The sequence below is a fragment of the Lactuca sativa genome, chromosome 4, assembly GCF_002870075.4.
Source record: "Lactuca sativa cultivar Salinas chromosome 4, Lsat_Salinas_v11, whole genome shotgun sequence".
Taxonomy (NCBI): Eukaryota; Viridiplantae; Streptophyta; class Magnoliopsida; order Asterales; family Asteraceae; genus Lactuca; species Lactuca sativa.
Window position 1 is genome coordinate 183,835,611 of NC_056626.2, and position 10,452 is coordinate 183,846,062.

General features: G+C 31.9%; 1 long non-coding RNA gene across 7 annotated transcripts; it reads left to right on the top strand.

Moving 5' to 3' along the window:
- Positions 1–1,912: 1,912 nt before the first annotated feature.
- On the top strand, positions 1,913–9,863 carry LOC111900810 (uncharacterized). Of its 7 annotated transcripts, none has more exons than XR_006190757.2 (8): positions 1,913–4,117; positions 4,651–7,362; positions 7,439–7,509; positions 8,255–8,325; positions 9,061–9,145; positions 9,251–9,321; positions 9,411–9,485; positions 9,605–9,863. It is a non-coding gene; the product is annotated as an uncharacterized LOC111900810 (long non-coding RNA). The 7 variants fall into 7 exon arrangements; XR_006190756.2 differs by having other exon boundaries at positions 8,258–8,325; XR_008231741.1 differs by having other exon boundaries at positions 4,651–6,829; positions 7,276–7,362; positions 8,258–9,145.
- Positions 9,864–10,452: the final 589 nt, after the last annotated feature.

A 10,452-nucleotide genomic window follows, 5' to 3' on the forward strand; every position in this document is an offset into this window, starting at 1 on the left:
ACTTTGTATATGAACCTTAAAACGTATGGTTTATTTTGAATAGTTATACTTTTTTGGTTAAATTTTGAAGATGGTTAAATCTTGGATAACTCAAATCATTTTCTTATTTTCTCATTGCCCGGATGAGCGCACGTTTACCACATGGTCATAATTATGCAGAAAGGCTCATGCTTTGATATCCCAAATCTGAAAAAGCTACAACTGTTGAGATCAGCCATTTTTATTTCTTTTTTTTTTAATCGGTGGGTTGCCTACAAGCTTGAATCAAGTTATCTCTTATTTACTTCACATGATGTGTTTAAAACCAAATTAAAATCATTAATACTATATTATTTTGTAAAATTAGTTTATCATTAATACTATATTATTTTATAAAATTAGTTTTTTACTTGAGTACCGTCATCACTGTTAATGAAGAAAAGTTGTATATGATATGAGAATCGTGCTAACTCTGTTTTATTTGATTTGTATATATATCACAACTTGCCAAATATTATGATATATATGGTTTTACAAACTTTAGGTTTTTATAATTATTGATTCAAGAACTCACAATTTAGTTAGTTGTAATCATAAATCATAGAAAATATGCAGAGTTTATAGAGTTAGCAAATTATTGTCATTGACTTTTATTTATTTATTTATTTATTTTTGTGATTACATATTTATTTAATTACAATTCAATTCAAGCTTGATGCCCTGTCACACAATTGAAAAGAAAACATCATTCAAACCATAAGAAAAAAAAAAAAGAAAGGTACTTAATCATCAATTATTATGAATTCATCCTAAAATTCTAAAACTTGGTCAAAAAGGGTAAATTTTGGACCAGATTTGTAAAAAAATTTAAAATCTGTGCCAAAAATGTAAATTTTGGACCAAATTTGTAATAAATTTTTAAATCTGGGCCGAAAATTTAATTTTTTAAAGTTGGATGACCTGTTGACCGGGTCAAAAGGTTAAACTGAATACGATTACCGGTATTTGGGACTTAATTGAATAAAAAAAAATATACAATGACTAAATCGATTATGAGACCAATATGTAGGGACTTCATTGTAGTTTTCTCTCAAATATTTGTCAATTTTTTCTAAAGAAAAATGGATGTATCTTTTTTTATCCATTTTTCATAAAAGATGGATTACCGAATTAAGAAAATACAATGAGGTTCTTTATCTCATCAAACTACTTCACTTTGTATATGAACCTTAAAATGTATGGTTTATTCTGAATAGTTATACTTTTTTGGTTAAATTTTAAAGATGGTTAAATCTTGGATAACTTAAATCATTTTCTTGTTATCTCATTTCCCGGATGAGCGCACGCTTACCACATGGTCATAATTATGCAGAAAGGCTCATGCTTTGATATCCTAATTCTGAAAAAGCTACGACTGTTACACAACGTAACAGTTAAAAACATTTAGTTTTTATGTACTATTTGAATAAATTGATTTATAAACAAAAATGTTTATAAAATATTTGAAAAGAATGATGTCTTACTTGGGAAATGGAAAGAAAATCAAACGGATAAACTGCAAAGTAAAGTAATGTACTTTTGATTAGAGTGAAAAAGAACATGGTCTTTGGATTTTTCTTTGTTTCTAAAAATTATATTCTAAGAGACATTTTTTCATCTAGTGTCTCTTATTCTTTGTTTGTATAGTTGTATTAACAGGATAATAGATTGTTGTGCATAGCAAGAGAGAGAGAATCGACTGTTGATTGGCATGAAAAAACGAGGGTATCATTCAATTCTTATAAGAATTACATAAAAGTTTTGTTTTAATTAGTGTGTTTGATTGCACTGATAACATAACCATCCTCATCCTTTTATTTTGATTTTGGAATTTTGGATTCAATGATATGAAAAGAGGATTTATTTATTTCATTTTTTTTTTGGATACTTAAAACAGCTCATTTTTATGGTTCACCGATCCTTCTCCAATTACAACACCCTACTTTGATTTTATGTCATTTTAAAGCACCGTACTTTAAAAATCTACCATTTACATCATCTCACATTCATTTTAGATCATTATAAATTAACGTATTTGAAATCTAGCAATTACAACATCATACTTTCATTTTAGTTTAGTATGGCATTGGAGGTATGGAGCTAAAGTGCACTTTAATGTGAAAACCCTAAACAGGGTCTCCTCTTCTCTCTACTGTTTCTATCGATATATGTTGGCTTTTAACGGACAAGTATAAGTCTAGCAAGGGTTTAGAATCAAATTTCTTTCGAAAAGATCATGAGTTGCAGGTCTAAAAAGAGGAAGAAGACAATGCGTCTTCCTGCGACGGTGAAGAGAGAACAGACAGCAGTTTTTGGAAAAGGCAAGTTTGGTCCCCTGCTGTTTGATTTTCTGACCAGTCCTACCCCAGACCACATTTCTCTTCACAAAATGATTTTTGAAAAATTACAAATTCGACCCCGGACTTTCTAATTCAATTATTTAACCCTTTTATTTTCAACCCAAAACATCATAGTCATACTTCACAACATCACTTACACTAATTTCTACCAAATAAATCAATTCCCAGAGTTGGTTCCTCTAATAAATTAAATGACTAAGCGGAGGATCATGAATAAATGGCCGTTTGATTTCAAGCCTACGTACATCTAGCCCGTTTTTGGTTATGACCATGGTTCAAGAGTTGACAAATCAAACATTTAATTTGATGAGATAGATATTTGTGTCTTCAATTGTTTGTACTATGAAAGCCCATTCATTTTTGGCCGAGTATAGCTTGAATCACATTTTGGATGTTGGTTCCTATGTATGTTTAAAATTGGCCAGGATGAAAGAAAATGAGTTCGAAATTGGGTCTACACAAATGAGAAAGAAAGTTGTCATCGTGTTTGATATCTAAATGAGATATTCCTTTATAACTTTTTTTTGTTAATTAATAGATAAAGTTGAGTATTATTCTTGGCCACACCTAGAAATAAAAGTTAAAACATTTTTTTTAAATAAATAAGGGATTATTAGAAAATCCCAATAAATATATAGATGGGGCAGAAGCAAAAAGCTTAATAATGGTCTTAAATCCTTAAAACTTTAAATAGTTAAGTAAAACATGAGCTATATAATATATGATAATAAGATGATAAGAGCGTCAACACCAATTTAGTAAGAATTTGAAGGGCAGATGCTCTGGAGTCGGTCCTTGTAGAAAGCTTGTGTGGGAATGAGATAGAGTTTCCCATTTTGGATTATGATCAGGTGGTTCTATTTGAACATCTTTAAGGTAACGAGGCCAATATGTCTTACTATTCTTTTTCTCCAATACCTGGAGCATGAGCTTGCAAAAGTGATTCTTATCTTTCAACATGGTGTCGGGCCATGCAGTCACTTGTTGAGGTCGACAAATCTCAAAAAACGCTTGGAAAAACGGGGAGCACTCCCACAGACATTCATCGCCGGTAGTTTTAAACGAAAGTTTTTGCAAGTTGGTCGCCGGAGGAAATGGTAGCCTTCTTCTTAGATCATCGATGTCAATCTCCAATGGTAATGGCCGGTGATGGTTGATGGTTTTTATATGAAGTCTGCTGCACTTGCTTGATAACATGAGTGCTTCCCTCATCTTAAGGAAAAAAGAAGCATCGACACGATCAATGTTGAGTAACTATTTGTAATTCGTGAAGACAAACAAGGTTTTTAACTTTGATGGTGTTGAGGCCCTTAGAACAATATAAAAGCTTTATCTTCTCAAGCAAACTACAAGACAACAATATGTCATGGAGGACCTCGTCGCTTATGTGCACACCCACTAAGTGTAGTTCTCGTAAGGATACACATTTCGGGGGATGATGATGATGATGATGATGATGATGATGATGACAAGTATTCATAGAAACCGAATGGATCCCATCAATAGGAACCGAAACTCTTATCTTAGTTAGGTTTCGACCGGAGAGTATCTCATATGGTAACTGCAGCGAGGCACCATAAGGCCGGATTGTGAGGGAAAGCTCTTTAACTCTAGTAGTTTTAGTGGCCACCATACGGATCAAGCGTGTAACCACGACTTGGACAAGACACTGGTGCGGGCAGCTTCCTCTACCGATAACCGGGACTGTACATGGTGCATCAACTCCGGAACATCTTCTAGTACTCCACTGCTTCTCTTCCCTTTCTGATTCATACCTATCATACCAACACATCATCTAATTAAAAAACCAAACCAACATCGTATCGCTTAATTAACTATGAAACGAAAATTAATTATAATTTTCTTTTTTTGAACTGCAAAGCTTAAATCTTGTGATTCAACAAATTCAACAAATTCAACAACTACCTGATCCTGAGAAATCACAGCAACCACAGCCGCAACCTATAACTTTTATCATCCTAGCTAGGGTTACAATTTTAGCATAACCGCAATCCTGGATATTTATAACTTCGAGTAAGTTACATTTTTGGTCCTTACCGTTTGGTTAGATCGCACTTTAAATCTAAATTTTGAAAATTTGGTTAGATCCATCCTTTTGATTTAAAAAAATTCACTACTAGAAACTTAAGTTTTAGCCACGGATTTAGCGATGGATAAATCCTGTAGCAAAATTTTAGCCTTATAGCTAGGGATTTACAATATATGTGCGATGTTTTAGACATTTACTTTATCTATTCCACATTTTTCATAGGAGCGAGGGTTTATCAATGGACCAACTACAGATCTCGTAAGTGTTTATCGACGCACCTCAATTCCTCGCCAATGGATCGAAGATGAAGGCATTTTAGCGAGGGTTCAGCGAAAGATAGAGAAATTGTGAATTTTTTCCATCTGGTATGTGTTTAGTGAGAGAACGCCAACGGAAATTTTACTTGGGGTACGTGGAATTGTTGAAATTGGTGCAACGCAATTCTTGTTTCACGAAATTGTTGTAAGTTTCCTTCCCTCTCAAATATGATCTAACACTATGGAGTAAGTTCCCGACGCTATGTTAACCTAATATCACCATCTCATTTCAAACAAATGACGAAACACCTCACCATTGCTGCCTTCCGATTCTAGCAAAGTCTATAAAATCTAAAAGTTGTTTTCATTAAATTTTGATTCATGTAAATCTCTTGATTTTCTTTTCTTTAGTCGTATATTAGGTTAGGTTTAGTTTTGTTTCAACCATCATCCCTCTTATACCTCAGCGTTACATGCACGATTCACCTTGAATCGATTGCATCATGTAATTAAAACCTCTATTTGTGATTCCTGAATCTCATCTTCTAACTTGACATGTTCCTTCATCTCTTGAATGTTTGTCTATAATTCAACAGGTTTTGTAGCTTTGACTAGCTTTGAACGGTGTTTCTAAGCCTCCCTACACTTGTTTCTCAAGTGTCTTTTCTGATTTTTTCTTTTCGGCATCAAGCTTTAAAGGTACATCTTCATTAGATAGAGACACATAACAATAACAAAATACGTCTCTAAATCACCAAATATAGAAACATTATACTTTTGTAATTAAAAGTTTCCAACTTATAGGAATGTATATGATGTCCAATTGTCTACCACTGTCACTAGCTAAACATAAGATCACTGATAAATGGATACATCTTGATGAGAGCCACAAAAGTGAACTATGAGAATGAGATATTGTTTATTAACAATAACAATAGCTTTAAGTTGCATTTCTTTCAAACTTTTGGGATCATAGGCTAGATAGGCTTTATGTGGTAGCTGTATGTATAATGTATTATATATCATATAAACTATTGCCAAGTCTTATGTTATTTCTATCAGAGGAAAAGACAAAACCTTCACTAAGGACTTGTTTCTGAACTCGTTTTACATGGTGTGGATATTCGAATGGTAGAATCTTTTAATTTCCTGAAGAGCAAATAGTTTTAATTAACAATCAATGATAAAATTCAAGAAAACCAGGATTCTGATTATATACTTTTTGGCAATGGAGTGGGTTTGGAGTGAATCGACCTTGATCCAAACCCTTTTAATAAATTTCAAAATGCGATCCAAACCCGCTCCGTAACCCGCAGGGTTTTAAATAATCAGACTCATAACCTTATCCACCGAATCAACGAATATTCAAACCCGCCCCATAACCCAAAGGTTTTTTAAATAATTAAACACATTTTAATTAATTCCTAAAATAAAATTTCTTAAATAAAAAAAAAATGTATACTCTATCTTAATACTTAAAATAACATTTTTTTTTAAATAAAAAAGTTGATTTAGAAAAGGACATTACATACTCGAAGAATTTCAATTGGAATTAAAAATCACTATTGCAACAACTTTGAATCGATTTATGATTGTCAGTTATAGTGATATCGAATAGCAGTTGCCAACTTTTTTCATGTTAAAAAATGATTTATTGAATTAGAAATGGATATGACGATTTATTGAATGACATTATGATTCCTGATAGAAGTCTATAAGTTTAGAAACCGACTTATCGATTCCTATGTAAAAGCGTTTTTTTCTTGGCCTTTGCCCTTTGGACTTTTGATTGGAATTAAAATTAAACGTTAACAAGTAAAATATATATGTATAATTCTAAAATTTATATAGGGCGGGTAATAAATGGAGCGGATCGGTGATGATCCATACCCGACCCATTTAATAAAAGGGTTAGCGGGTATGGATCGTTAACGGGTAAACGAATCAAAAACTACGCTCCAAACCCATATAATTCTTACGGGTTTGGATCGGATCAGGGTCAAAACCCGCTCCATTGTCAGGTCTACTTTTGGGATGAATTTGTGTATGCCAGTTGAGTAGGCTGGATGTGTTTCTAAAGGCTGACTGTGTGAAGGTGAATCTTGATACCCCTCAAAAGCAAGTCAGATTTTTGACACTCAGTGGTTAGTTTTATTTGTCTGTTTAGTTCTATAAATTTGTTTTGTTGCTTCAAGTTCTATTGGTGATCATTCTTATCCTCAAATGAAACCTTAAAATAATTGATACACCAGTAGTTTGCGCTCAAATCCACCACAATTGTTATAACATTGTGAAATAGGGTTAAATGCAAGAAATAGCAACTCACTTTCATTGATTTGTTTAACATCCTACTTCTATTTCTTTCCTACTATGTTATGGAATGAAATATTAGTGTTTTACAATTATTCATATTTTTATTAGAAAACCTTGGTCTATGATTCTTTATTATATATAGATATTGATCACCATCTATATAAAATAAAAATACTTGTCTTTGTGAAGGTGGAAAGAAGCTACTTACTCCACAACCCCGTTTAAGGACTGAATTTTTTCCATTTTAAAAAATGATGAAATTTGTTAAATTTTGCAGCTTGGAATAGTGGTCATATGGGTTTCTGATTTTGTTGTCTGGGCTTTTGCCAAATCCAGAGCTTGAGAGTTCGGTTCTTTCTGTGTGGTATGTATGGTGTATATAAATTATATTTTTGTATTGAAGTTTTGAGACAAATAATTAATGATCTTTGTTTTTGTAGAATTTTATCAACAATCTCAATACTATTGCTACACTCTATGCTATACCATATGAATTTGTTGCAGTCGTTAGGTAACCTTTGTTTATATTGAATCTATCTATATATAAAGGAGTGTTTGTTTGGTATATTGGAATGCTCGAATGGAATTGTTCGTCAGTGGCGGACCTATGTGGAGAATTGGGGGTCCCGGGCCACTGCTCAATTTCCGGGTCGTAGTGTAAATTTTTTTTTTTTTAAATTTTTTCTATTAGGTGCACCCGCTTGAAGTACGAGGGACACTCCTACTAAAATAGTCTGTGTCCGCCACTGTTGTTCGTTCCATTGTAATGATATATAAACCTGTGTGTTAATCCCAATCGAAAATCGAAAGGAGCAGTGCATTCTTCCTTCCAGTTTATTAATTCTCATTTCTTAGCTTTAAGGTCTCATGTTATTTTCATTTTGTTATTAAATGTTAGGAAAAAGTGCAATATAGCCTATTTTTATAATGTAATTATCAATGACAAATATTTTTGATTATTTCACTATTTTTCTTTATTAAAAATAACTAATTGGTATGATTTTTAAGGTAATATTCAAATTTGGTCCTTATCCTTTATAAAAATTGCAAGTTCAGTCCAAATCTTAAAACTAACCTATTATCCTCCTTAAGTTTTCATTTTGTTGCAAATGTATAAAACGACTTCGAATTTTTTACTGGAGTTGCACATACAATAGTTGGACTTTTAGAAGTTCATTACCTGTTACTTGTAATTCCAAAATTTTAATTAATGAATCGAGTTTAATTAATTATGTTTGTGGTGGTTCTTTAAATAGCAGGCTGGAGTGAAGAAGTTCTGAACATGCTTTAGCCTCTGTTCTCCTCTGTTTTCTTCTTTCTACATCAGGTGTAATGACTTTTTATAATTGATATGCACTCAATATTTACAATTTTATAATTAGTAGATAAATGCTTTCACTATTTCTAGTTGTGAGTACATGTCCAACAATAATAACAAAAGATAAACATAAGAAACATCAATAAAATCTTTAAAAATCAACCGCTCTATGTCCAAAAGTACCCCTGGAATCTCATAGCAACACTTATCCCAAAACTACCCCTGGAACCTCATAAAATCCTTTCAATGTCACCCTTACCTTTTTCTTTCCTTTAAACATCAAACAAATTAATATTATACTTACAGTAAGTGTGTGATTATGGTTGGGTTACCATTGTAATAATAAACAATAATAAGTTTTGATACTGGCATTTATTTAGTTCCTATAACATAAAAATACCATAAATCGAAATATATAAGTTAACATTTATGTATATTTAGAAAAAAAAAAGCTTATTTCAATTTCTTATTTATTTTAAACATAAGGCCAATTAAATTAATGTTGTTTATTATAAATAGGAATAAACTTTTTCTAAAGTCTATAATATTTTGCATTCTGATCAAAATTGAAATGCATTGGAGTGCTTGTTCCCATGTTTGTTATTTTGTTTGCTTTTCTCTTCGGACCATTTTGTCTTGGGTTTGCTTTTCCTTGTTTTTCCTGTGTTGGTGGCAAGGTTTTTTGTTTTATGACCATTTTAACCCTAGACACCAATGTATGGATATTTGCTCTGTTTTGGTCAGTTCATATGAGGAAGCAAAAAATATTTTGACCATAAACACGAAGGCACGAAGCAACATTCCAAATCCTCATTTCTTGGACACCAACGTATGGTTGTAGCTAGTCATTATGGGTCTTTTCTAGTTTAATTTTTCAAAATTATCTTTTGCTCTATACACTTTGATTAATAATTCTTTTGACTTTTATCAACAGGTCCAAGTTGGCAGTTCCCCATCATATAAGATTGAGAGAAAACTTGGAAAAGGAGGATTTGGGTAATAGAGGTATCACATGATTTTTTTGGTTGAATATTGTCATATAATAGTGGAAAGAATGAACAATGTGATCTAATCCATTACTTGTGATTCAAAAGGTTGCATTGAAATTTTAACACAAAAGGAACAAACGATGTAACTATGGGACACCGTATGAAATGACAGGTTCACAAGTAAGTCGACCGGTTTTTCATATGAATGAGAGGTTCACAAGAACGAATAATCTGTTTTTCAACATTTTATTTATTTAAGAAACTTTCATGTTTAATTTTGCTATAATATTTAACTGTAGGTTGTGTATTAATGTGTACGACATGAGATGTGTGGGGAGATGGATATTAAAGCTGCAGAAATGGAGGCTAAATATAAGAGGAAATTAAGAATTATGGTATTTTGAAATTAAATATTGATTAATGTTAAACTTTGATATTTGATATTTTAGGATTTTCTTTTTATTTTTTGATAAATTTTGATAGTTGATGCTTTTGGTATTTTAAGGTTAATGGTTGGTTTTGTAGTGTATATTTATTAATTCTTTTGGTATTTTGATATTAATGCTTGCTTTAAGATTATATAACTTATTTGATGTTTTTTTTGGTATTTTTGTTTTGTATTGGTAATAAAAACACAAAAAAAAAATGTTATGTTATTAACTTTACGAGGGTTCAGCAACATACTAAAAAAATCTAGTGTTATACATTTGAAAGGGATCAGCTACGAAATATACAAATCAGGTATCACACATTTGCGAGGGATTTGTGATGGATTAAAAAAAAATCTAGTATCATATTTTTGCGTCGGATTAGCGACAGACTACAAAATGCAAATATTGAGATTTGAGATGGATCAGCGACATAATAATGTTATAAATTTTGGTCGTTGAATGTCCTAAATAAGTGTAGTAACTAACCATTTGCGATGGATACTCTGTGGCTAAATCGTAGCAAGGAAAAAGTTAATATGTCGCAAAATCCCTAACAGACACATTAGCCATGCTTAAATTAGCTATGGAGTCTATCTGTCGCAGATCCATCGCAAACAATTAGTAGCAACGGAATAACGACAAATTGGTCCGTTGCTGAAACCCTTGTTTTTAGTAGTGTAAATATGGCTGATTTTAATGGATTTTAGATCAATTTC